The 26,274-nt window shown below is 37.4% G+C and overlaps 1 protein-coding gene across 1 annotated transcript in view; it reads right to left on the reverse strand.

Moving 5' to 3' along the window:
• The window catches only part of LOC134652857 (metabotropic glutamate receptor 2-like), a 302,800-nt gene that overhangs the window by 178,938 nt on the left and 97,588 nt on the right, over positions 1-26,274 (reverse strand). The window lies entirely within an intron of this gene.

A 26,274-nucleotide genomic window follows, 5' to 3' on the forward strand; every position in this document is an offset into this window, starting at 1 on the left:
ACTAATCCCAAGAATTAGCGTACCTAACTCTAGTTTTTACGCTAAGTAGCTTTACCTTAAGTAGATCAAATATAAATAAATACAACACTTACAAAAACCTTACAAATCAAAAAAGAACGTGAAATTTAATTAAAAATTAGAAATTCTCACTAAGTATCTATCTAGTATACACAGCTACCGAAAAATGCACGACACCATATTATATGTATTTAAAATTGGATTTTAAGTAAGCGGTCAAAGTATTTTATCAGACCTTGTAGCGCCTAAAACCTAATCGACAAAAATAATCTCGCCCGTTTACATGAATACACCGCATCTAGAGCCCGTACCATAAGTCACTGACAGTGTCAAAACTGACATTTACGCTATCGAGAACGTAAATTAATTTCTATATATCTCGTTTGCACAAATATGCGAGTACGAGCGAGATTTATAGAAAGTAAATTACGTTCTCGACGGCGTTTATGTCAGTGCCAAACTGATGGTAGCCGTACAGGTAAATACCGTTTATTTTGCTGGCGAGATGCGAGAAAATCTGCCTAAAGCTGGTTTTGTTCATGGATGATTTCCATCGCCGTGTCTGCGCGCTTCGGTGATTTCGAAATAATTTTATAGACATCCTTGTTTTATAAAATGTTATGCCGTTATTTACGATTATTCGTTCCACGCAGCCGACGAATCATTCATGATGAAGGGTCATTCGTCTTCTTGTTTAAAAAGGATCATTTGCGGCGTTCTATGCCTTATGCTCCATGTGCTAATCCCTTTAGGCATGGAACGGCACATTTTTCACCTTGGATTTCAGTTGAAGATACAGTCCAACTTGAATGTTAAAAGAGTTGAAGCATGTGTACTTAGATGATATGAACACCTCACCCGCTAAACTATTTCTGCTGCCGACTCTATTCGACTATCTGAATTTACCTAGTTAATTTAATAATTTCCTTTTTCTTCTCTCGTAGACGCGTAAAAATTAGTCTCCCATATCCTGAACTGTCGGAAGCAAGAGAGACAACATAGTACCCATATACTTAATTTTATGACCCGTGAACGCTGTTCGCCCACTAGGCCATGCGCAAGCTTATGTTCGAAATACATGGATATTTTCTTTTTAATTAAGCAGTACAACATTTATTAAATGGATTATTTTATCCTGTTACTCTAATGGTAAAGGTTTTCGTAGAAATCTTTATTTTAAAATGTACAACCCTTTTTATTTTATGTTTCAATACTTATTTTTCTCAAACATGCTCGGAAATGGCAGCGTTATATTCTCAAATTTAAATAGTTAATTCACTTTATTTTACCTAACAAACCTTAAAGCCGCTTTATGTAGCGTAATAATGTGATTCTTTCGCTACTACAATAAGGCGATTATAATAATGCGAAGACTTAGACGACTTAAGTTCTTAGACGTGATTAAACCAAAAGTATTTGGTATGTTTTAATTACGACGTATATTTTGATATATAAATGGTTAATTATCTTTTATTTTCCTTCTCATTATTATTATTTATTTATTAAGTACATTATTACAAACTTATCATTAAAGGTGTATTTGGGTATTTCCGAATGAACGAATAGTGGCGGATAATTCCGAAAGCTGACTCTTACTACAACGGAATATGAGTGATATTACAATGATTTTCGGAATTACCCGATTTCCGGAATTACCCGAATAAACCTTATTATATTGCTTCACAAATTGTATATATAGGTACCTAGTTTCTATGTAGGGATCAAACGTTAAATTATTTAATCTTCAATAGGTACTAAATAGTCCCTACACTGTAGTATAACCTATATATCTAATTCAAGATAATATTTCTTTAATCGTCTCTTAAATATATATTTTATTTTTTAGCATGTAATGGTTTCTTAAAAACTAAATATTGGGCAAGTATGCGATTTATTTCTTGCGTGTTCGTGTTCTGTCCCCAGAAATCGCCATCTAGCTTTAATAATACACCTACTATAACTGGCAATTTTCAAGGTAGGCAATTTCGTATGGCGGTTAATTGAATCTGACACAAATAAGACTAATCCCAACTAAGCTATGTACTTTAGGTCGGCGGGGGCGGTGAATGCTGAAAGATATAGCGAGGCTTCCCGTTGTAAGGCCCAACCGGAATTCATTGGTGGTTTAAATAAGGTAATTACTTACTTATTCATGCTAGGCTTACTAAGGCTATTACTTACTTATTTATCATTCATATTTTTATCTTAGTCCTCATCATGGTATCTTAGTTACTTCCAAATTTAGTCACATTACTATCAGTCGCTATTATTTTTGCGTGATAAATATTTTTTATGAAATGCATTTTTGAGTTCGAATTATCCTTAGTATCATTTGTATTCGCGTTGTTCACATATGTGGTTGCGATGGTGTAACCTTTGCATCAGTAACTATTATTAGTTTAGTATTATATGTCACTCCTGTGATCCTATCAAGGCTCGGAATCGGTTTTTAGGGTTCCGTAGCCAAATGGCAAAAAACGGAACCCTTATAGATTCGTCATGTCTGTCTGTCTGTATGTCCGTCCGTATGTCACAGCCACTTTTCTCCGAAACTATGAGAACTATACTGTTGAAACTTGGTAAGTAGATGTATTCTGTGAGCCGCATTAAGATTTTTACACAAAAAAAACAATACATTTTGGGGGTTCCCCATACTTAGAACTGAAACTCAAAATTTTTTTTTTCATTAAACCCATACGTGTGGATAGGTCTTCAAAAATGATATTGAGGTTTCTAACATCATTTTTTTCTAAACTGAATAGTTTGCGCGAGAGACACTTCCAAAGTGGTAAAATGTGTCCCCCCCCCCTGTAACTTCTAAAATAAGAGAATGATAAAACTAAAAAAAATATATGATGTACATTACCATGCAAACTTCCACCGAAAATTGGTTTGAACGAGATCTAGATTTAAATATTGGGCTATTTTGAGTTTTAGAAACAAACCGGTTCCGAGCCCTGGATCCTATCCATATCCTGTGAGTTTCTATTATTGGCTTCCTCTATAAAAAACACTTCAAAGCCCTATTTTGAAAATTCAAAAATCTAGTAGTCCGGCAAAAGTTCCGGATCAATTCCATCCGACCAACCCCTTATCGTAAGTCCTCGATCTATTTCAAGTTTTCGCCTTTATCGAAGGCCCGTTTCCAGCCAGTGATCTTCGCCTTTGTAATTAGCTTATACCATAGACACAGTCTACGTAGACAAGCAAAGTGTAGAAATAGTAAACACAGTATCTAATAAGGTCAATTAAATAGCTATAAATCACTAAATGGTCCGTGAGTTTATGTCTTTCTCAGAACGCAGCTATCTAACAGAGCCGAAGGCCGTGCGTGCCCAAGATTGCGGATACCATTTGTAACTGAGTTGTTTATTTAACAAAAAAGTAAGTTTTTGAGCAAAAATTGTCACAAATTTTTAATGGTGCGTTTTAGACCTATGTTTATATTTTTTTTCTATCGAGGAAAAGTTGTTTAATCAGGTTTCGAATCGATGAAGTTACTAGAGAAAGGCCTCATGATTGCTAATAATATTTTTTTTTTAACTGTATTATCATCTAATCACGCGCTACGATTTTTCAAAAACTCGCTGGCTGAACCCATTGCACCTTAATTACTTATGCTCATACGGTTACAAACCACATTATTTAGCATATTATATTCATCAAATCAAATACTCTTTTGCTTAATTAAAGCTGAATGAAGAGTAACCCCCTTATTCACAAAAATTTACGGACCTGATTTAGTTAAATAATGTTTTATCCACTGTTAGTATGTGTGAAACGAAACGCTCGCTTCTGCAGTGTCGTACCTTGTGTGTGGTTAAGCTCTAATAAAATAAATCTACAAAATTAAGTAGTTTTAATCCAAGATATAATAGTGGCGACGAGGATGGGATCCGAACCCACGCGTGCAAAGCAGTCATAAGTCAAAATGACAGATAGACAAACGATTCATAGCTAATTCAGGCCAGTGACGCGTTTATATGAATAACGCCATTAGTCATTTTTAGGGTTCCGTACCCAAAGGGTAAAAACGGGACCCTATTACTAAGACTCCGCTGTTCGTCCGTCCGTCCGTCTGTCACCAGGCTGTATCTCACGAACCGTGATAGCTAGACAGTTGAAATTTTCACAGATGATGTATTTCTGTTGCCGCTATAACAACAAATACTAAAAATAGAATAAAATAAAGATTTAAGTGGGGCTCCCATACAACAAACGTGATTTTTGACCGAAGTTAAGCAACGTCGGTCGGGGTCAGTACTTGGATGGGTGACCGTTTTTTTGCTTGTTTTTTTTGCTTGTTTTGCTCTATTTTTTGTTGATGGTGCGGAACCCTCCGTGCGCGAGTCCGACTCGCACTTGTTTATGTCTGTATAGCTACTTATAACTTTATAAACAACTTAATTGATATGAAATTAAGAACCAAAACGATTTCTTTTTAAATAAGTCCATACAATTTTGTGTAACATTTTTATATATTTCGCTTTGACCTTGGAGAGCTAACATCCGGGTTTCAACAAATTTCCTGCGATATCCATTCAGGTAAATGTCTGTGGTTAATACTATTTACATTGGCTTTGAATTGAAACCAATGTTAACCTAAATCAGGACCAATATTACATAAACCTGACCATTTAAGGGTCTATGTATTCGCAGAACATTGATTAATACCCCAAGGGTCATTTATCGAATTTATTGACATTTGGGCCCCATTGTCTAAGACTTCAAATATCAAAGTCATGTAATTTAGTCCCAGGAATATTATTTGTTGCTAGGTTAATATGTCGTAAGATTTAATTATTAGAACTCATTTAGACGATGCGAGAACTCGCATACGAGTTTCATTACATTGCGGGTTTTGATCGGTCGGTGGAGTTGGGCGTAATGAAACAATGCAATGCAATGTAACTAAAATCGCATGCGAGTTCGCGCGCCGTCTAAATCCGCCCTAAATCGTTATCATATTTGCCGAAAGATACACCTACATTGTGGTTTCCCAAAGTTCCCAAACATTAATTTCCTGCAAGTCAAAATAAACAGTATAAATAATTGACAGGATGATAATCGAGCCATTTTTTTCATAATTCAATCAGTAATTCCGCCATTGATCGCTCATTACGGCCTTCTTTTCCCGACGAACATAATCCATATTGGCGTAATTTATGACGAATAAAAAAAAAATCAAATATCTCAACCGTTTAACGTAACTGGACTCGCCCAATGTTCCACGTGCAACGTGCTGAATGAACGAGTCAGAAAAATCTAATAACGATATATGTGTCACAATCACAATCTATCAATCTGGTTGAGCTGCAGAGCGATTAGATTTAAAAAAACTTTATCTATGCATAAAACCTACAATTCACCCGAATAACGTGAATTTCCTTTAAAACTGTGTCCGAAGAACGTGAATGGTTATTTTCTTTATATATTTTTTCATTTCGTTCTACTTAATTATTAAATAAGTTCGTAAAATTATTTAGTATTCTTGCAATGTGAGTGCTCTTTTTAACAAGCTTTTATTAGGTCCACCTGTATGTAACTATGTAATGGAATCTAAGGTAACTAATTTAACCATCTTCCAAGGATCGTAGCGTTATGAAAATTGGCAGCTGTATGTAGTTCTGATGACAATACAATAATATGGTACTGTCGAACTGATCTGATGATGGAGACAGGAGGTGGCCATAGGAACTCTGTGATGAAACAACGCAACCTAATTTTGTTAGGGGTTTTTAGAATTGTCTCGATGAGTATTAGTTGTCTCTCGTAAGAAAAGTACAGTCAGCGATAAAAGCTTGTACCAAAAATTAAATTTTTGCCAAAAACTTATTAATTAAGGACAACAGGCTTATGTAGGTACTTATTTAGTAACTAGGTACCTACAGTTCTTTTATAATTATTTTGTTGTTCTTTACGGTGCGAGTTTTGTTGGAAACTTTTTAAGTAATAATTGGGCTTTTATGTGCAAGCAAATATATTTTGGAAGTGTAAATGTTGAGCTGATGGGCTCCTTTTCATCTGGAAGGGCGCTTTCATCTTGTTAGTTGCACCACTTGCACCATTCCATAAACCCGGGGTTAACCGGTTAAGCCTGGAGTTGCCATGGTTAGTGGTTATATATACCAGTCCAATTTGACACTGGGTTAACGGTTTAACCGCTTAACCTCAGGTTAGTGGGATGGTGCAAGTGGCCCTTAGGATTTAGTTTAAGTTAGGTTAATGTTTTTGTAATAGTTAAGTAGATTTTAGATTATTATGTATCGCTGTAAGTGTAAAATAGATGTACATGCTTTAAAATATGTAAATGGGTCAAAATTAAAATGAGTTTGACATATTTCGATCAGTTTTGTGCCTGTCTTTAATGAAACACAACGGTTCACTGACGACGGGTACCGGCTACCATAGACTAGGAATCCTCTAGACTGAGCATAGTAACGCTACCCCCTCTGCCACTTACACGGTAGTTTTACTCCATCTTCAGGTCAATCCCGTGCCGTGATTGGTCTGTCTTTGAACGGACCAATCACGGCACGGGATTCGCTCACCTCGTCCCCCCGCACCCCCGTATTTATGGCAGCATCGGTTTCATGAAATAATTGCTCTAAACTCAGTCTAGAGGATTCCTAGTCTATGCCGGCTACTAGACGAGAACATCTTATAGCAATGTCCTTACTTGCTCGAGAGTTCGCTACTCAAAACATTTTACTTCTTTACTTGAGCGAAAAAAAGGTGAGTTTTACTTTAAATTTTACTACCAATTCGAATAAGAACAGAGGGAACAATAAGTTCACATTATAGCTCAGAGAGTTGGCAGACTTAAGTGGCAGTGGGCGGGGTACATTAATCGCAAAACGGATTGCCGCTTGTTCATTCTGATGTATTAGGTCTCAATGAAAAGCGAGGAGCATGTAACATTCATAAAAAGCTTTTGTTATGATTTATGTTACTACATTTTTGTTTTGTTTTTGGTGCAACGTTAAAAAGGCTCTCGAACATATTAAGATCTCAGAGCGATTATTTTCAGGAATATTTTTTACTAGCTGTGCCCGCGGCTCCGCCCGCGTGGAATTCGGTCTGTGTCAGTAAGCTAATTCATCCCTAATTTCTCTTTCTCTCCCCTGGAGGCGGAACTTGAAGTAAAGTTGACAGATGGATACGATTAGCGGACTGATAGTGTTATTAATTAAATAACACTTAAATTAAAAAAAAATTGGCCTATGTCGTAGTCGCTTGGTAGGGTGCCCAGAATGGCATCTTTATTAAAGTAGGGCTTAACCCATAAAATGGTATTAAAAACGCGAGCGTAGCGAGCGCGAATTTTTTTTGATAGAAAAAAAAATTGAGAGATGCTATGCACAGCATGCTAAACACAGCCGCAATGGTTTACGTGAAACGTTGGTGTGGATATCTAATGCGAGAGCCGAAGGCCGAGCTCCATGTACGGCCGAAGGCCCGAAACGTCCAGGCTGTCAAGTGCTTTAAGCACAGAACAATAGTATAAGTGTCTAAATACGAAGGCCGAAGGCCGAGCTTCGTGTAGGGTCAAAGGCCCGAAGCGTCCAGGATGTCAGTGCTTAATCACAGAACAATGGTATCAGTGTCTAAATGCGAAGGCCGAGCTCCGCATAGGGCCAAAGGCCCGAAGCGTCCAGGATGTCAGAGCTTAAACACAGAACAATAGTATGTGTCTAAATTCGAAGGCCGAAGGCCGAGCTTTATGTAGGGTCGAAGGCCCGAAGCCTCCAGGATGTCAATGCTTCAGTCGTAGTAGTAGTCGCTCGGTAGGGTGCCCAGAATGCCACCTTTATCAAAGTAGGCTTAACCTTAAAAGTTAAAAACGCGAGCGTAGTGAGCGCGAATTTTTTTGATAGAAAAAATTGAGAGAGGCTATGTTAGGCACACAGCCGCCATGGTTGAATTTTGGTGTGGATATCTAATGCGAAAGTCGAAGGCCGAGCTCCGCGTAGGGCCGAAGGCCCGAAGCGTCCTGGATGTCAGTGCTTAATCACAGAACAATAGTATATATAAGTGTCTAAGTGCGAAGGCCGAAGCCCCGAAGCGTCCAGGCTGTCAGTGGCGTCATTGCTTAAACACAGAACAATAGTATTAATGTAGGTTAATGTGTGTGCTGGGAGTCCTGAAGCACTCAATGAGTTTAGCAACTCCGGAGGGTCTGTTGTGACGTTGCCTTCATCCAAGACAGTGTTAATGGATTTAGGTATATACTGCCTGTTCACTTTCGATTTCCGCCAATATTCGCGCATGTGTACCTAGGTAAGTATAGACGTACGACTCTCTCCAGTACCCCCTGATGCACCACAGTACTTGCCGTCGAGCGCGTCTGTCGTGCGAATCCGCTGAACGGTCAACCGTTCTTCGCACTGCGTGAACGTCTCCGATTCTTCCTCAGATTCCTGAGACCGTGCTACCTTGTAACCTCAATACGTTTCGAGAATTTCGCGAAAAATTAGTTTTTTTCGGAAAGGTATGGTAACGCGTTTAAAATGCAAGTCCCAAATTGTTTGACATTTACAAAGACATAATACCTATTTAAAATTTAAAAACTTTCGCGTTTTGAACACATATTAACTCACATTTTATAGACGGGCCTATCTCGAAATTTATTTTATTACCTTTATTTACCGACGTTTCGACACAGGTTTCACTGGTCATGATCGCGGCTAACTGATGTCCCAACAAAATGTCAAAACAGAGATTTGTGCAACTACCCGACGAAAAGTGTATGAAAAAGTTTGGGGTAGACATCATATTTTCAAACCACCCACTTCACATAATGTTAATTATTGTCAATAGACCCGCGATAGACCCGTCTATAAATGTGATTTAATATGTATTTGCAAAGACGTTTGACATTGACTAAGAAAAATTTTGTTTTTTTTTTACAAAGTACATACACAAAAAAGTTTGCACCACTTTCTTAAGTTAGCGCCATAAGATTCAGGTGCAAACATAAGTTATAGCCTGACCAGTAATATATGATAATTGTCAAGAGGGCGCTGTTATTCTCATGTATAGGGTGACAATTCAGTGTAGTATGAAAAAATTAGTTCCAGTGAAATTCCGCAACATGGCGCACCCTCAATAGATCCTGGTTCACCTTTAATTGAGTGTAGTGGCCACCCCCCTTGTAGGGGTTGAATTTTTTTTGCCTAAAATAGGGTCAGGGATTTTCTTGACAGATTAGTAAAGTTTTCATCAAAATCCGTTCAGCCGTTTTCACGTGATGCGCGGTCAAATAAACAGATAAACAGACAAACAGATAAACAGTTAAACAGACAAACAGACAAAAATTCTAAAAACTGTTGGAACGTGTTCTGTTATCGATTCTAAGTATCCCCAACCAACTTTTTTTCGAATATCTTCCATGTACAAACTTTCGACCCTCTTCAGCTTTATTATATGTATAGATATTACGAGTAGGTATCAAAAGTATATCATTTGGAAACATTCATGTTATTTATAAAAATGTTTTGACAAATAAAAGATTCCAGTCATACAGTGTCATTTTTGAGACATTATTTATACGTACATACCTGTAAAAAATGCAGAAGGAGATTAGATAAACTCGGAAGCCTCCTTCCGATTAATCCTTAAGATCCTTATTTTTTATCATTATTGAACATAACTGTGGCGGACGTGGCTTGGAGGCTACTCTTTTTACATTTGTAATCTGAAATCCCACCAAAAACAAATTCATGTAAAATGTTGCCAAGACGAGACGACACTCACACTGTTGCATGTTGAAAAGTTGTCAGATCTCATGGGGAGTCATGCTTCTAAACCTACACACAGTCTACAAGCCCTAACTTCACATTCTTCACAAACTCTACACCTTAGTCAAAACCTTGGAGGATATAATCAAACGGAGACGCCATGTCTGTAATTTTCTGTACAAAACAGTCTGCCGATTTTTGCGGGGGAGGGGAACGTCAAATGTATGCGTAACGTAAAAATAGCCATGTCAGATAAACGTCAGTCCATACATTGTGTATGACCGTTGGCCGCCTATTTTCGACAGAGGGGAAAGCCTGTCAATGGCTACTCCGTTTAGTTGTATCCTCCAAGGTCAAAACATGTGACTTGGCCGATTCGCTACGAAATATGTGATAACTTTTTGACAAAAGATGAGGTAAGTACCTCTACCTGTCCTGTAATCCTCTTTCTACCGTTGTAGACAAATCGTTGCAAATCACTAAAATAACACAAAAATCATCGAATGAATGATTTTCAATCATTGAAACCCGGGATATTCTGGGAGATGTTGACATTGATGACAAATCGATGAATCAATCAACGTAGGGATAACGACATTGTATGATTGATTAGAGCCCGGGACTTACGCAACTTTTAAAGCTACATTGCAATTGCGGCAACACTGCCGCGCTGCATTGCGACGAGGATATCAATCTTAATATTCAAACCAAGCATTTTTTATTTATAATTTTACTTTACAGGGTTTTTAAAGAATGTAGCCACAGGTTGGTGGGATTGACGCGTGACCAGAGGGCTGGGTCATATCTAGCACAGGGGATCAGTATTGCCATACAACGTGGCAATGCTGCCAGCCTTCTGGGCACGCTGCCAATGGACGGCGATTTGGGCCAAATTTTTTATCTATAGTTTATTTTTATGCTTAGTTTTTAATTTTAGTTTGTAATTTTTAATTTAATGTTATTTATTATTTGTTTTATTACTTTAAAAAATTTAAACAATAAAATATATACATATTTTACTTTATGTTTTATTAAGGTTTAGTTTTAATTTTCATGTTTATTTATTCTGTTATTACGTACCCTATTATAGTAATAAATTAAACCTTTTATGTTATACTCGTAGATACTAACTTTGGATGTTGTAGATCATGCTGCCATGATTAAAATATAACCTGTAGGCGAATTCATTTGAAGTTGACATTGGTTGTTAATTGAAGCTTGTAATCTACCAAATTGATCAGAAAACTACACGCTAGCTCAATGCTGCTAATCAAAATGTTAGCTTTAATTAAGCGTATTTTACTGTAGATACAGCTACCTATATAAATCCTTACACTTACACTAATAATGAGAGCTAGTAGAATAATTTAATTAGAACTGCTTGTTTGTCTTGCAGGACGGATGCAGAAAGTAAGAAAAATACTCTAAGTAGGTATGCAAAGTATAATGTAATATAAATGTAGCGGGGTCCATGTATGTACTGCTTATAGCTAAATGAAGATCCTGTAAACACCATGGTTGCAAGAAAATATATGAAATGAAATGAAATGTATGGCTGTGAGTGTCACACTATTACAGGTAATTAATTATTCAAAGAATTTTGTACTCAATTCTCGAAACAATTTGGTACCAGGTGGGGATTTAGGTCTGAACCCACGATCTCTGGTTTGAAACTTGCACAACGTTATCGCTGGGATACTAAATTGTATTGAATGTAATACTGAGGGAATGTGGAAATTTGTCTAAGATTGTCTCTTAATATGTATTTATTTACTTTCTCCTTTAATGTTCGCAGGTTAAAGGTTAGGTGGTACAGAAATTGTTCTTTATCTTTGTAGTTGAGAACATTGTAAGCTATATTTTCAAAGGAAACCCCTCTTTTAAAAATAAATTGTGCAAGGAATTACTTTGCACCTTAGTTTGAAGTGCAATCAAGATTGGATATCTGGTTTTTTAAAGGATTTCCATTTCATAGGGTGTAAAATTTCAACTGAAATAGTTTTTAATTAAAATAATTACGTAATTCATTTCATTAAGTAATTCACACAACGTATCGATACCAATTCGGGGAATTTTTCCCCGGCGGTCTTCGTGGTAAATTGAATTGTTGCAAATACAATTAGTTATCCAAGATTATATTACTAATGTTAAATCTGCCAGGATATATTAAACGTATTTCCCAAATTCGGAAAATTCTAGCCAATTGAAAGTTTTATTTCGAAACTGTCCGTAGTAGTTTCTAGTAATATTACACATTATTTTCCTCTTTTAAAATATTATATGCAGACTTTGCAGACTGGTCTGGCCTAGTGGGTAGTGATCCTGCATGCCTGTGAAGCCGCGGTCCTGGGTTCGAATCCCGGTAAGGGCATTTATTTGTGTGATGACACAGGTATTTGTTTCTGAGTTACGGGTGTTTTCTATGTATTTGTATATTATATATGTCGTTGTCTGAGTACCCACAATACAAGCCTTTTTGAGCTTACTGTGGGACTTGAGTGGGAAATGTTCTATAATATTTATTTATTTATTGTTTAAAAAGAAAATCTTCCCGTTCATTATTCCTTCATTCAAAAGAAAAAGTTTGCTAACGGCCTGATTCGAACTTTAAGAAATGTCAAAAAATTTTGAAGTGAAATCTTCTTTAGCGGCGCTGGGCACTTTTTGACCGTAAGGGGCGTAAGGCGATCACGTGACCGCAAGCCCCGTAAGGTGGCCACTCATCATTTAAATGGCATTTAAATCAATAGAGAAAAACTCAATGGTATTTGACATTTATGTTGCGGACTCCTTTTCAAGACTCTTTACCTATGTTCAAATAATTTGACGTTGTCATGGCAGTATGTAAATAAACATGTCAATGAAAAAGAGTGATCTTATTTGAGAATGATAATAATATATAATAAATAAATAGAATACCTCCGCTAAACGTATGTATCGTGTTACGGGGCGTCGGTAACATAGTGAGGTGAGTTTTCACTTCTATCGGCATTCCCGGAGTGCAACCGTTGTTGCTTGTTTTAAATATACGACATGGATTTTCAAACAAAAACGTGACTTTTGACACTGACATAGCCGATCTATATCGTATCTTTAGCAAATTTATGAAGTATCTTAAAGTTCGAATCAGGCCGTAAGTCGTCAACACAGCTCTCGGAGTTGGCAGATATAAATGGCAGTAGTTGGACAATATTGCTCGTAAAACCGAATGGCCGTTGCGTTGTGCTGGGGCAGATAGGTGAACGGGGCAGGAGGAAAACTATGATCAATGCAGTTTCACCCTCAGCTCTTAACGTTAAACTGAATTAAGTATTAAAAGATGAATGAAAAAAGTTTAACATAAACTTTACAACTTACGTAACCTCTTGTTTATTTTGTGAAATTGCCCCTATTGTTTTAACGTTGCAACGCTATTCAAATAAAGAAAAAAAGACCACTTTAATTGCGCTCTCTGATAATAGAAAACTGTTACAGGTTTAGGTCACATATCACTGGATCTGTCAACACTCGGAAAGTCAGATTCACAAACAAAAGCTTTTGCTTATTCACATGACTCAAGTTTAAGCTTGAATTGTGGATTTAACTTGTTCTCTTTACCTAGTTTAATTTAAATTCTGTAACAACGTTTATCTTAAGTGGAATCGAGACCGGTTTTATTGTGGATTTTCTTTGTTATTCTTATTTTCTCTCGTTTTTTAAGTTTCACTTAATATTTCTATTAAAACATAAGTTGTGGTAAGTAATGGATGACATTAATATCTTTGTATTCTTTCTGTGCTTATTTGTAATCTGATACTTGAGATTTTATATTATTATTTAGAAAAATGCAATAACATATTTAGAAAGTAAGAATTAGTTACAAGTATCGTCTTATATTATAAGTAATAACCAGAGATGCGATTTATTTGAAATACTTCTATTTAAAATGCAAATACAAAATGCAAAATACCTATTTTGTATTTTGTATTTAAATGCCTTTTATTAAAAAACATTTTGTATTTTATTTGAAATACTTTTCGAGATGTATTTTGCATTTTTAATATTCATTTCAAAATGCAAAATACTTTGCGATTAAGTTTAGCCAACATTACCAGTCAAACGAAATGAAATGAACGAATGACGCTTGTATTGCCAAATTTGAGCGATAGAGGCGCCTGCTAGCCATGCGCGCCCTTTTTAGGGTTCCGTACCCAAAGGACCCTATTACTAAGACTCCGCTGTCCGTCCGTCCGTCCGTCCGTCTGTCACCAGGCTGTATCTCACGAACCGTGATAGCTAGACAGTTAAAATTTTCACAGATGATGTATTTCTGTTGCCGCTATAACAACAAATACTAAAAACAGAATAAAATAAAGATTTAAGTGGGGCTCCCATACAACAAACGTGATTTTTGACCGAAGTTAAGCAACGTCGGGCGGGGACAGTACTTGGATGGGTGACCGTTTTTTTTGCTTGTTTTGCTCTATTTTTTGTTGATGGTGCGGAACCCTCCGTGCGCGAGTTCGACTCGCACTTGGCCGGTTTTTTTTCTTCTTTGGTCAGAGTGCGCGCCTGCGCCTTATAGCCGTTTAGACTCGCGACTCGGCTCGCGGCGCGTCTCGTGGCTCGCCGCGACACACTCGGCTTCGGCTTGTCAATTGGTTATAAACCTTATGCCGTGCCGTTAGTGTTTAAATTATATTAGCTCGACGAGCTTGCGAGCCACGAGACGAGTCGCGAGCCCACCACTTACACTCGCGTCTCGTGGCGCGGCTCGCGGCTCGTCTCGTGGCTCGCGCGAGAGTCTAAACCGGTTATTATGACCAAAATGTCATGCATAAGGTGCCATGTTATTAGACGTTTTTGTTCGGCTCGGCATTGTGTCTCTATTTCTCATGATAAATACCTAAAATAAATAAAAATATCCGAGATTAGGTCAAAAGGTATTTTATTTAGAAAAAGTATTTTGAAAATACCTATTTTGCATTTAGCATTTGAAATACAAAACGCAAAACTATTTGGTATTTTGCATTTGAAATAGTAAATCTGAAAAGTATTTTGCATTTTGTATTTAAATGCTTTTTTAAAACCATTTTGTACATCTCTGGTAATAACTATAATAAATGTATAGGTAGTTAATTCAGAGAATTCTTTTTGTACTGAAGAAGCTTACAGTGAAACGTTAAAGCGAAACAAGTGAGAGGTTTCTCTCAAGTATCAAATAGGTATGTAATTTTAACCAAATTATAAATATATACATTTAAACTGTACCATTTATAAATATGTAATGAATAAATCACTTTGTTTTTACCAGATATTTAAAACTACCTTCCTTCACCATAATATGATGCTTAGCTTTTGAGTTTAGAGTACATAATATATGGCGCAAGCGGTCAAATGCTATAATAACTGATTTCAGAACTAACAATAAATAAGTTCCTGTCATCGAGTCATGCGGGTTATGACTAGTCATAAATATTGAAATTATTTCTCACTATAAACATATTAGAAACATAACATGAAATTGAACATTATTACATAGAATATAAAGTACACAATCGAATAAGGGTTCCAACGCACATACCATACATGCCAAGCCCCTTCCAAGTCCCTTCGAAGTTCGAAACTACAAATCGTTACTCGTTAGTCCCCCGAGAACTATTTATTGGTTTCAAACTCCCAGTACAGGTACATAAACTGACACATTGACTGCTTTGGGTCTCAGTGTAGTCATATAACTGTATAAAAAGTGGGTTATAGCATAGAGAAATATAGTAAAACAAGAGTGCTCACTCCATACATCAGTTAGACTATTAATTTCAGTGTCTACATCTAGCATCGAGTAGCGGAACTATCAGCACTGATACTTGACAATAGATGTAGCACTGACCGGAAAGTCTTATCTCAACAGCTTTCGCATTTATAATATTAGTATGGATTTAAAATTATTCCTTTGATAATGTGACACAAATAATCACTGTTTGCGTAGGTAATGAACTCATGATATTGATGTTAATAAGTTATTTAACAGTAAATAAAATACCTATTGACATTACTATCAAAGCTATTTATTTAAGCGCTACAATTTCAAAGCGAAAATTGTAAATTGAATATCAACGAGCATTATTTAGGGGATATTATTTCCCTAATATATGGTTATACCGAGTTCACATTTGCTTAATAGTTGCCTCTGATTTCCATGGAGTGGATGACGATTCTGTCATTTTGATATGACCATGAATTCTGATATCTAAATGACGTCATTTTAGTATCATTCGCGTTTTTCGCGCCAATACATGTACAGACCACCGAAATGCACGCACCTCGTGGTCGGGCAGCGTCGATGTGCCGTGCCCGATCCAATTTCAGTGAAACAAGCGGCATGTTCCATGATAGAAATAGAAAATATTTATGTAAAAAACATACTTTAGGTACAACAGAAAATTAAATAAAGAAAGGTACACCAAATACTTAGGATGCCGCTCAGCATAAGTCACTACTTATGCTGAGCGGCAGTCTTAAGTCTGTATGTCACTGCGCTGGTTTTCGGGACACCCAAAATTAAAAACTAAAACTTAAAACTAATAATTATAATAATGATCTTATGTAATAATTTAGGAGACACAATTTATTTGCTGTGGCACGTGTTTTTGTGTAGGACTCGGCAGATTCCGTTTCCAGCAGCGGCCGCGACACGCGCACTACGAACGAGCTGAAGTGTATGTATGACATCAGATATATCAGACCGGCAAGGTGTTCACAATATCTGAACACGCACTCTAACGCCCTGACAATAGAGGCGTGTTTAGATATTTGTGAGCGCCTTAGCCGCTCCGATATATCTGATGGTGACTGTACGATCGTAGTTGGAACACACAGGTCAATTCGAACGTAGGTACAGTCGCCATCAAATATGTCGGAGCGGCCAAGGAGTTCACAAATATCTCAACACGCACTCGAACGCCTTGACAATAAAGGCGTGATCAGATATTTGTGGGCACCTTGGCCGCTCCGATATATCTGATGGCGACTGTACATTGGCATCAGAATGATATTAGAATCATATTATTTTGTTATCGTGCGTCTCGCCCACGCCAATACATGTACGGCCAAGTTTGAGCATAATGCACGATATCTAAATAATATGATTCCAGTATCATTCTGAGTCAGTCTACATTCGAATTGGCCTGACACTCGGCTCGTAACGGGTCGGGATTTTAATGAAAATATACCTACCAACGCCCAGTCCTCCTGCTAACCCAGTTAAAACTTACCTAAGGATGATAAACTCACTTTTGTTATTTGAGTTTATGCTGTATATTTTATTGTTTGAAAGTATCTGGTTATTTACCTGAAACAAGAAGAGATTATTAATTAAAACTGATCAAAGATATTTTAAATAGGTAATCAATATAAAAATATAAATTTAAATGTCGTGAACCGGTTCTATTTCTTTAATTTAAATTGCTAAATGTAAATAAAAATACTAAATTAACTTAAAAATCTGTGTTATTTCTGTCAGCTACGTTTTTCACGGCTCTCCGTGCCCTATTTATTTAGCCTGCGCTGTTCATTTTTAGGGTTCCGTACCTCAAAAGGACATAACGGAACGCTTATAGGACCACTTTGTTGTCCGTCTGTCTGTCTATCTAGACCCTTTTTCTCGGGAACGAGTGGAGTATTAAAACCATATACTCAGGTCTACTTACAGTCATTTGAAGCTGTAAAAAATCAAACTTCTAAGTTAATGTAAGACATCGACACTCTCAAGAGAAACAAAATTTATAGGGTACTTTCTGTTGAGCTAAACTTGATGGACGGACGGACGTACGGACAGACAGAGACATTCGAATAGGTAAGTGTTCAGTTTTTGCCATTTTGGCTACAGAATCCTAAAAAAAGCTAATATGCAGCCACACTGAACGCGTTGCAAGTCAGCACCACTCCGACATAAGTGCAATTTATGAACACAGGTGGTCTGACCCTTTTGGCTCGTTGCGCTCAGCGAACACTTTTTTATTTTATTTTTGAAAGCGTAAAGGATGACTCACTCTAGACCGGCCCGGGCCCGGCCGAGGCGTCCGACACGTCATTTTCTATGACGGCTGATCAGATCACGTAGTGCTTTCCATAGACAACGAAGCGCCGGAAGCTCCGGTCCGGCCCCGGCCCGGTCATCCATAAAGTTCTGTATGCCAACTAGCTTCAAATCACGCACCTTTGTGGATATCGTTGACTATAAATGTACTGTTCAAGCCGATATGGACTGTCACTGTTCCCGACGTAAACTAGATAACACTAGTATTACTTAGAGCCTATATAAGAAACTGTAAATATGTAAATACATGTTTGGTAACGTACTAGCTTGTTTCAACATGTACGAGCTCTCTTCATACGAGGTACTTACGGTTAAAATTTTCATAAAATAAATTATTTCTGCCCTATCGTTTTTTTCGTGTTGTAAGCACGGGCGGAAGTACTGCCGTATTCGAACTTCAAGATATTCACAAGAGACGACACGTACTAGATCCATTCTAGATACGTTATAGTTTAGATTTTAACTAGTTCTCTTTAGCAGCTCAATTCGGGCAACCAATGTCACTTTTACGTTAGATAGAGTTAGATATCTATTAGATGTGAATTGGATCTCTAAGTCATATCTTGTGGAAATCGTTCAAGAGTATCTCCAGACTCGCGGAAATGTCAAATTTGACAGGTTAGATCCTAAAAATATCGTTATCATATCTTGGTGATGTCTAAAAGATATCTTATAGATATCTATTTCAAAATCCGAATCGGGCCCGTAATCCAACACACATTTCGCCAATTTTATATTGTTGTGCATTTTCGTTGTCCTGAACGTGGCTTCAGTCAGCACAATGCTCTATTGTGTGCACATCGCACCTCTTAATTAAGTGTTCAGAAAACCACGTCGACAGCCTTTCAAAAATACATACAGCAAAGTATAAAGCGACATAATCAAACATCTAAAGAGTTTTTAATAATACAGGAGGAAATTCGGAGGCCGAAGAATGGAAGCGAATTTGGGGGCGTTAGAAATTTCATTACAAACTTTGGTGATGAATTTGATGGACTTATTCAATTAATTGAGTTGATGTGTTTTTGTTTATACAGGGTGGGAAATATTGAGATTAAGAAAACTTTGATCACTATTAGCTGCCTGTTTGCGTTGATATGCCATTAAGTGATTATTAAATGAACAATGTTACATAATACATACTTAGGTACCTATTATTTATTTTATTTACACATAATTTATTTGTATAAACTGTTAAACAGTACTTTCTAAAACTATTAAAACGGATTATATCGCGTATATTAAATTTATTCTACATTCCGACGTTTCGAACCCTTATATAATCCGTTTTAATAGTTTTATTTCATGAGTAACAATATTATTTATTATTTATTTAATTAATTAATAAAGTACAGTGATATTCTTAACTATAATCATAGCCCCGCAAAACTCAACAATGAGTTTGACTGTGGGGTCATCAGTCTCTGGTTAATATGTAACTTAATATAACTTAAAGTAGGTAAATTAATTACTACAATATATCATGGTAATGTTTTTTTAACATAGATTTAAATTTGGACTTCTTGTTTTCGCGTCTTATAGCTTAAGTACGTTTATTTTTTATTTGTTGCTCACAGCTCATTGTCAAATCATTCTTAGTTCATAAAAAAATTTACTGCATTTCTTTAGTAAAAAGTTCTGAATAAAAATCGTACCAAGTTTCAAGTGTAAAAGGTCATTAATTGCGCAGTAAAACGGTATTATATTTCAATCACGATATAATTTCATCCCGTATTTATCGAAAGCGGCGAGCTTTGATACTTTACACACACAATACTTAATTAGAATTGACATTGGCTTCTTATGAACACAAATTTTGTAAGAATTTAATTATAAGTTATTAATTTGTTCAAAATTCAATATCGAAGATTAAAAGAAAAGTTATTTGATCTAATTAGAAAAATTTAATTTTCTTTATTTGTCCTGTTCTTCCATTAGTAGGTAATATCTGGCAGACCGAGCTTTACTCGGAAAACATATAAAAACGCGCGTTTTCCCAGAGATAAGACCTAGCTAGATCGATTTTTCGCCCCCAAAAACCGACATATAGCAAATTTCATCGTAATCGTTAGAGCAGTTTCCGAGATCCCCGAAATATATATATGTCGAAATCGTGGGCGTATCATACTATCAGGAGCACATCAGGACCTTCAATTATGGATGGCGAGCCCTCGTCAATGAAATACGTTATTCAACTCAGTCTTTACTGGATAAGACTGATTACAAATCATAATAGCACACGTTACACTTCTTATTCAAAGCAAACCAGTGGATTAGACCCAGGAACCGCCACAGACGTCATCTTCTCCCATTCATTCTCATCTCATCTGATCTGAAGATTGATTGACAGCATCACTTCAATTGTTCTGGCTTTCATTTGTTTTTGACAGCGCACTCTATGATGCCTTGGCGGAACTGCGCCGAACGCCACTCAGGTGTACACCCTAGTTTGCTCTATTTGTCAAATATTGCGTGATGAAACGCCTCTTGAAGGCAATAAATGGCACATTTCAGCCATTCTCAGAGATATATATATATATATAAATAAATATAGAAGAATTGCTCGTTTAAAGGTATAAGATAAGACGACTACTACTAATTCTAATACTTTGATACTTAGTAGACAACTCTAATAAATCTAATAATATACGATGTCACTCGAGAACATACGAGTCCAATCTCGTTACCTCAGATACTTTGCTGCATTCTCTGTACATGCAATAAATTCTTTTGAAAGGACTGCATCACTGAATATGTAAGGTATCGGTTCCAATACCTTTGATTATATTGCTTTTCGATTCGTTAAACATGAGCCGAGACCAGCGGTTGTAGCATGGTCGCAATTGTATTACTTGTCACCATGCCTGTCACGTTCTAACATGTATGTAGGTGCGAAAGTGACAGTCATAGTGACAGGCGATAAAAATCCTACCATGCTACCGCCTCAGATGTTTATTGTTCGACGTTCAGCACTTTTGCATCCACCGACCATTTGGAATAGATTTTCCAAAAGGATTTTTGAAGTGAAAACTTCTTTAGCGGCGCTGTGCACTTTTTGTGATGGGGAAAAAAATGTTAAACTCGTAACAGATGTCACGTGACCGTAAGACGTAAGACTAAGGTTGCCAAGTATTTTTTGGCGGAATATACTATTTTTCAGAATAAGGCATCAAAAATATAGTAATTTCAAAAAAACATAGTACTTTTAGATAAAATACTAAACATGAGTGTAAAATACGTTTAATCGGAAATATTGTATTTTGAGTTTTCACTTCTGCCGGCACTCCCTGAGTGCAACCCGTTGTTTTTTTTAGAGAGTGCCGTTCTTATGGTGGTGGTTTTCTATATTTATTTGCGTATTTATCTTTGCGGTGGAATAGTGGGAACATTAATTGCATATAAAAATACGCAAGTAAGTATAACGGGTTAGCACTGGTTGACTAGCACGTTATCTTTTCGTGGATTAGCAAAGTAATATTTTGGTATAAACAGATTTTTCAACACATCGTGCTTTACTATAATTATTAATACAATGTTGCGTTTGTTATAATTGGTAACAACAGTTATTAAGGAAAGTTTTTATCGCTCTTAGCAGTATTTCACACCCTTGCTCCCAAACTCGTCAACACCGCGTCCCAAGTTAATACAAATTAGTTGCAAAACAATTATATATCTAATAACGCTAACGAATTCGTAGTCATGATTAATCGTAGTGATAATCGGAGTACACGCCTATAATTTCAAGTTTTAATATACCAGTACAATTTTGAGCTCGGGAGTTGTAATAACTATTTGAAATCGGAGATCTTGCCAAAAAGGTTTGGAAACGTGTTTGTCTTATGTTACTGATGGAAATAGCGCTCAAGTTGGAAACTTGGCAATTGTAATCAATTAAGTAGTGTTGTCCTGAAGTTTGAAACATCTGAAGTGTCAAAGATTTATGTAATATACTTGTTTGCGGTGTCGTCATTTCTTGCGTACCGTAAAACCCCGTCTCTTCGCCTGGGATACCTATCATCGCCTATTTTTATAAAAATTGAAATTCCCGCCTAGTTTTTAAGGCAGGTTCTACAAAAACCTACTAAATAGAAAGTGTTTTTTATGCATGGAAATATTCTCGTATCAAATGTGGCTAACTTAACGCCGTTTACGATCAGTGCCGGTTTTTCGTCGGAGAGAGAGCACGTGTTTTGTTTTACCCTTGCGGAACTTCGATATAACTTGAGCAATTGACGAGATAAAGGTAAGCTTTTTCTTGTGTTCTAATCTACAACTAATGCTCTTTCTTATGGTATTATTATTTTGTACCTAAGTTATGTGTAGACGTAGTAATCGATTAAAATGTAATTGAAGTCATATTTCGGCCATCTTGTTCCTATACTTCGCCTGCCCCTAGGGTTGTCAATCCAAGTGTTTGTGTATATTTAAAATTTCTTATTAGTAGGTTGTCATTCAAACCTCGATGCAATAATTGGGATCTTACAAGCTTGACGTGGCGTGTATGTCTGTATGTTTGTCCGTGGCACCGTAGCTCTTAAACGGGTGAACTGGTTTGAGTCAGTGTCAGATTAGGTTGTTTATAATATGAATATGAAAATAAAATTAAAAAACAAGTATTTTTATTACTCCTAAACTATTTCCCTTTCTTTTTTTGCTGTTGAGTAAGTTAACATGATTTTTGACAACCCTATCGAAAAAACAGTAAATGTATGAAACTAGCTTCAGATCGTTACCTGACTTCGCCTACCACGGTTATTTTTTAAAATATGATCATTGTGGAATAATTAAGGTCCATAATCGAAAAACACGTTAAAATTAGTAAGATAGCTGTAGTTAACTATACATTATGTCTATATTTGACGGCCCGGGGGTAGATAGGCAAAGACAGGGCATTTTACCTATACTTCGCCTACTACCTTTGGAGTCCAATTGTAGCCATTCTACAGGGAAATTTAGGCCTTTAGTTAGCTTAAACTATTTAATTTATACTTTATCCGTGTACTTTCCCTGTTTTATTTGTTGTGTGTAGAATTAAATAAAGCTTTATTATTATTATTATATGTCTTTACCATATCTCGGGACCATGGGGTCCCGGACCTTTGGGAGGCGTACGTGGGGCCGAAGCCAACAGCGCAGAGGCCCTTTAAGACACTTTAATCTAAAAGCAAGGGATACACATGGCGGATACCATCCGCGAACGCACAATGTGATACATCCGGAGATGGTCCCCGCCAGGTGCAAAGACTATTGCAGTGCAGCACTTTTGTGCTGCGATGGGAATTAAGGTCATGGGCTATTGATATGCAAGTTGGATGGACTGGATAATGGGCTATGGGACGAGACTAGCGGACACCTGCCGTGACAATCAGTCTCAAAGTTGTGTAAGACAGGTGGTGACTCGCCAACTCATTTGGTGGGCCCCGCAATGGCCGCACGCACAGGGCAACACTTCGGAGCGGCTGTAAGGTTGTCGAGAGGTGAGTCTGCGGTAGCCAGTTCCCGGTAATCCGTTCAGCAGGCCGCCGGCGTTATGACATTTTACACTTCCAACCTGGAGCATAGGTCCCGCTCTTGCAACTCCACTATGGCCGGCCAAGGCAAGCACAGAGGCGAGGGCCAGATGACAGGGCCCTCTGGAATAGGGGTCCGCGGTGTCGCCACTCACCGTCAGCTCGCCACAAGCTGCCCCCGCGGGGTTATTATTATTCCTTTATTTATTTTTCTTCTCAGTTTAGGTTCTTTATAATATGTATATAAAAGTAAAATATAAAAACACTTACAAAACAATAAAAAGCGGCCAAGTGCGAGTCGGACTCGCCCATGAAGGGTTCCGTATTTAGGCGATTTAAGACGTATAAAAAAAACTACTTACTAGATCTCGTTCAAACCAATTTTCGGTGGAAGTTTACATGGTAATGTACATCATATATTTTTTTTAGTTTTATCATTCTCTTATTTTAGAAGTTACCTCCCTGTAACTTTACCCCAGTTACCCCCTAAAATTTTTTTGAGTTTCAGTTCGAAGTATGGGGAACCCCAAAAATTTATTGTTTTTTTTCTATTTTTGTGTGAAAATCTTAATGCGGTTCACAGAATACATCTACTTACCAAGTTTCAACAGTATAGTTCTTATAGTTTCGGAGAAAAGTGGCTGTGACATACGGACGGACAGACAGACGGACAGACGGACAGACGGACAGACAGACAGACAGACATGACGAATCTATAAGGGTTCCGTTTTTTGCCATTTGGCTACGGAACCCTAAAAATACATATAAACACATTATAAAAAACCTAACCTAGGATGCCGCCGGCAGCGGGGCAGGGCCCAAGCTACCGGTGGTCAGGGCCGCAGAGCGAGGAACCGGCGGACTATCCGCGCCGTGTCCAAGATCACCGCCTTCTGCATCTGGCCCTTGATCCAACCACCTAGCGAGAGTCTCTCAAGATGTTGGTCGAGACTCTTCGCTATTAGACCGTTCGCTGAAACAACTATCGGGACAATGATCGTCGAATCGACATCCCACATGGCGGTTATCTCGTGAGCCAAGTCTAGGTATAGTATGGCTCTTCTCAGGTGAACTTTTCGCTTCGAACCTTAATCTTTCAAACAATGGCCATTGTCTCTATTATCGCAAAGCCGCTGGCTCGAGCGTTAGCACGTGCCAGTACAACATTCATATTGAAAGACAACCGGTATCGTCATAGTATTAAGGTTCAAATTGAATGTCACTGATTTTCTAGATATTACTTTTTGGTAGTGTAGGACGATAGACCGTCCTGAAGCGGCACTCATATTATTTTGATACTTAGTGTGGTGTTAAAAATGAAACGTAAAAAAAATTAAAATTAACATTATTTATGTTGCATCGTCTTCGCTTTCAGTCGACTCATAATCTGAAGCCGAAAGACGAATAACCACTGGTGGCTATAGTTCCTGGCCATATTTTTTTCAATGCTGCGGACGTGGTTACAGCAATTGCCCCAGTGATTGCTTGTATTAGTTACCACGTCCCTTATGATGTTCAGTACTCCATCACAGAACTTAGGGTTCGTATTCAATTTCCTCACGTTTCTTTTCACGAGACTCCACATGAGTTCTATGGGGTTTAATATGCAATAGTATGGCGGCAGTCGTTATTCAACTCTCTCTGTCGCACAAAACTCCAAACAGTATGCAATCAAAATCCAGGGTCACGTAAGCAGGTCGTCAAGTTTTTAACAATATCGGGCAGAGTACTTATATAAATAACACGAAGCACACGGTTACGATATTAGAAACCGACTAAAGCCTGATTTAGGGTCGCTAAATGATAAAATAATGTGCCCCACTACTCATGCACACGAATCTTGCACACCGCTCTTCTCATAAACCTATTGTATTTACCTATGCAAAACAATAGTGGTCAAGTCGCAAATCCTTATCAGTGTTTTTATTGTCACTATGCGTCGGCATCACATCAGAGGTGCTAATTTCACAGTAGGTATCGTTATTTTAAAGATAAGAAAAAATAACAATGCTTGCAGCTGCACCTTTGTAAATTATTACATTTACCACCGCAAGCTAATAATTTAAATAAAACAATATAATAAATATGTAACCACGTTTCATTTTTAACACCACACTAAGTATCAAAATAATATGAGTGCCGTATCGCTTCAGGGCGGTCTATCGTCCTACACTACCAAAACGTAATATCTAGAATATCAGTGACATTAAATTTGAACCTTAATACTATGACGATACCGGTTGTCTTTCAATATGAATGTTGTACTGGCACGTGCTAACGCTCGAGCCAGTAGCTTTGCGATAATAGAGACAATGGCCTTTGTTTGAAAGATTAAGGTTCGAAGCGAAAAGTTCACCTGAGAAGAGCCATACTATACTTACTGGACTTGTCCTTCTCGGCTTTCACGAGATTCTCATCATGGGGGATGGTGATGTCAACGAGCACGGCCCGGCGTTGCGCTCGATCTATTATCACAATGTCAGGCTATTATTATTATCCCTTTATTTATTTTTCCTCTTACGTTAGGTTATTATTATTATTTGTTTCAATTTGTTTTTCTCTCCAGTCGGAGGTGATTTTACTTCCATATTCGCGGGCTTTTGGCCAAACGAATATAGAAGGATATGTAATACCCTAATTTTCTAAAGCTAAGAATTTGCGTACTATCCGACATGTATTGTCTTCAATATAACAGCTTTCTGAGCAAGAATGTAGGTGAGTGGGTGTATATCGAGGGTTTTTAGACTGGTATGCAGAGTGCGAGGGATAACACCGGTAGATGAAATTATTACTGGTATAGTCTTTACAGTATTCACCCGCCATTGGGTTTTTATCTCTATTGACAAGTCTGCGTATTTACTAATCTTTTCAGTGTGAGTTGGAGAGAGGTTATGCGTGTTGGGTATGGCTACGTCAATGAGATACACAG

This window comes from Cydia amplana, chromosome 12 (genome assembly GCF_948474715.1).
Source record: "Cydia amplana chromosome 12, ilCydAmpl1.1, whole genome shotgun sequence".
Taxonomy (NCBI): domain Eukaryota; kingdom Metazoa; phylum Arthropoda; class Insecta; order Lepidoptera; family Tortricidae; genus Cydia; species Cydia amplana.